The following is a 3,553-nucleotide window of genomic DNA, read 5'->3' on the forward strand; positions in this document are numbered from 1 at the left end:
TTAGACACCTCTAGCTTCTAGAATACATATTTTGCACTTATTACAATTTAGTCCTATTAGTCAAATTGGACACTCTATCGATAAAATTTCTTAATGAAATTTTCACAAAATTATTCAATCATACTGTAGACCTTAAGGTAATAATAAAATTAACATTTCTAATTTAGATTTGTGGTCCTAAAACCACTGTTTCGATTTGACCCAAAAACGGGCTGTTAACAGTACCTTGCTCGACTAGAGTGCTATAGGTTTCACATGCTCTTTACCTTCCCTCCGTGGATTATCTTCCATGTTACTGGGAATGCCTGAACCAATTTATCTTTTGATATCACCCATCATGCTCATCAATTGGCTTATTTTATCCTCGAGCTTAGTCAATATTATTGTTGAGTTGGTGCACTCAGACTGCACCTACTTGACATCTATTCTCATTGATTGCATCTCTCCCTCAATTCTATCAAGACATTGACCATATGCTATATGGCCACTTAGGTTGGCTCTACCTTGGGGTTTTTGCAAGTAAGGAGGTTGGTAATTAGTATTTATAACTTACTTAAATTGTTACCTCCTTCTTGGTTTCCTCCCCATCTCAAGTTCGAGTGATCTCTCTAGACAAGATTGTATGTATTTGAATAAATATTTCCACCCCTATTCCCAATGTAATTCATAACCTTAGTAGGGTTATTGATATAATGGAAGAATAGTTTGTCTCTTCCATGCATAGACGATGTAGAAGCAGATTCAATAGGATTGAGGCTATCCACTAGTTGTTGATATTTATCATCCTCTTGAATACCTTTGATCATAGCGGGTTTCTGGCCATATGTGAATAGTACAGTTGGCTATTGACAGGAGTTTAACCATATTTTCAATAATTTTGTACGCATCCTCGTACATCATATTCATAAGGGCTCCTGCTGCTGCTCCGTTTAATCCCGATCTTGCATTTGCATCCAACATATTATATATTTGCAATCTCATCCACTCAGGAAATCTATTATGCGGGCATTTTTGAATCAACTTTGAAGCGTTCCTACAGCTCATTGAAGCTTTCTCCTTTTACATGTCTAAAGATAGTAATCTCTCTTCTTAATTGGACTACTTTACTAATCGGGAAAAACTTCTTTAAGAATTTTCCAACAAGTTTGTCCCAAGTCGTGATGGATCCTAGAGCCTGCGAGTCTAACCAAGAAAAGCCGTTATCAATCAGAGAAAAAGGGAACAATCAAAGATGAATAGCATCATTAGTGACCTCATTATACTTAAAAGTATTACAGGGTTGAAGAACCCATTTAAAATGTTGATTAGGATATTTTGTCATGGTGCCCCTAAACTGCAGATTATTTTGAATCATTTGTATCATTGCCGATTTGATTTCAAAATTATTAGTTGTAATCGTCGGCCTTACTATACTTTCCTGAACCACATCTAAACTTGGTAGGGCATAGTCCAGTAAAGTTTTCCCATTCCAAGCTATATGCACCTTTGCAGGTAACTATGGTGTTGATGGGTCTCCTAGGGTGTTAGCATCAGTGTTGCAGAATAGTGGATTGTCATGTGGAACGTTAACTGCAGGTGGTGTTGGTGGATTTTACATTTACTACTATTGTTGTCGGTGATTCCTTTAGATTATTCTTTCTAGATCTATAGCTGCTGCAATAGAAGTGCCTCTAATACGAGTCGTACACCAAACCCCAAAAGAAAAGATTAGTAATATTAAAAAAAATAAAATGGTATCTATAGCTGAAAAATTTCCTAATTAATCTTTTGGAATGTGATAATTAAAATCAATCTAGTGACATTGCCTCCTCGGTGACAGTGCCAACAACTTGACCGCCTCCAGACATACTAATGTCCAGGGTGTGAGTACTACAATAGAGTGAAGAATTACGAGGCAATATCCGCATGTATACTGTTCAAGTTGTAATATAGATTTTACAATGAAGTAGGTGAGTACTCCAAGGATCGTACCCAAGGGAGGTGAGTACTAAATTAATCTTAACCTAAACAATTAAATATCTAATTAATACTTTAAGTCAGTTATAGTATGAAAGTAAAATAAAAGATAATTTTAGGGTTTTTTAAACTAAGGAAATAAAATAACATAAAAATAGTAAAATTACAAGAGATAGAGAGAAATAAAATGAATCAAATCTGAAGATGGGTGATTAGCTTGCTTTAGCAATCTCAATCAACTATCATATCGGGTTTTTCGTCAATTAACTAGTCGCTACCCTAGCAAGATGTTCTGATCTTCCACTAACATAACGAGTCAGCAAGAACTACTTCTTTTTTGACCTCACAGTCCAGACTGGTTTGGGGTCAAGGTGTTCACAGATGGGCAATACCAATTTTGCGTTAATTCTCACCTTGATGACTTTCCAAGGTTGTCAGGCCTAGGGTTTGTTTCAAGTTCTTCCTTTCCCAAAAAATTGATCTGTTGAGTAGCCCTACAAAATAATTAAGAGATCATGCTTCCACTCTTTAATCCCCCATAGAAGGATTAGTTCCTTATGGCTTTCATAAATAATATGGAATACATGGAAGAACTAATCATAAGGAATGGATTGAAATAGAGAGTTTAAGAAAAGCCTGATTGATATTGATAATAAGCACGAACCCACAAAATTTGATCTCTGTTACAATCAGATCTCTTGAAGAAAGCAAATAACTAAAACTAGATAAACCTAAGAAAGAAAGAAAACAAGACTAAATTTAATGGAAGAATACTAGGTTCAAAACAAATGTGTACTTTACAAGTGCCAAAAGGGCCTATTTATAGCCTTCAGGTGGTCGTCATCCTTAACCCTAGGCTAGCTGACGTTCCCAAGCTTAAAGTTCAATTGTGCAGACCAAAACGCCCCTACTTTGTGTTTTAGTCTCGTCACAGAGTCGATGTTACGACACATCAAGTCGTGACACCCTAGGCCTATGTCATGACATTGAAGGCAGTTTCTCACTTTCTCTATTCTGCTCTCTATGTTGCGACATTGGATCCTCCATGTTGCGACATAGCATTCGGTATAAACCCTAAATGCCCTCTAATGGTCTCTTACACATTCACAAAGTACATTAGCTCTTGCTTAGGCCTCATTCAGCCCTTAAGGTAAATAAAAGACTTGATGTGCACATTTTATTGAATGCAACCAAAACTAAAGAAACCGAATTAAAGCATAACAAATATGCTTCTATTCAAGCTCCTTAAATGTGAAAACTAATTGAATCTGCTACACCAAATTATGAATGATCTGTTATACACTCCTTGAGCAATGATGTCCAGGGATTGAGAGATGATGTTAACTCTCGACTATCGACATTGGAGATATATATGGCATCTCATAAAATTTCCTACTCATAACATTTGCACCTATATTTCTTAATTTATTCTTATGTATATGTTTTCTTATACTTTATTAATAATTGGTATTTTAGGATACATTATTGTTTTAGTTCCTTACCCATTTACTTTTATAAATCCATTATGATGAACTAACCTCTTTTCTCCTTAAGATTTATTTTTCATTTGATATAACAAAAAAGGGGGAGAAGAAAA

The 3,553-nt window shown here is 35.5% G+C and overlaps 1 non-coding gene across 1 annotated transcript; it reads left to right on the forward strand.

The window, feature by feature from the left end:
- Positions 1–991: 991 nt before the first annotated feature.
- Positions 992–1,095, forward strand: LOC128294989 (small nucleolar RNA R71). The gene has a single exon (XR_008285296.1). It is a non-coding gene; the product is annotated as a small nucleolar RNA R71 (small nucleolar RNA).
- Positions 1,096–3,553: the final 2,458 nt, after the last annotated feature.

Source organism: Gossypium arboreum, chromosome 6 (assembly GCF_025698485.1).
Source record: "Gossypium arboreum isolate Shixiya-1 chromosome 6, ASM2569848v2, whole genome shotgun sequence".
Classification (NCBI taxonomy): Eukaryota; Viridiplantae; Streptophyta; class Magnoliopsida; order Malvales; family Malvaceae; genus Gossypium; species Gossypium arboreum.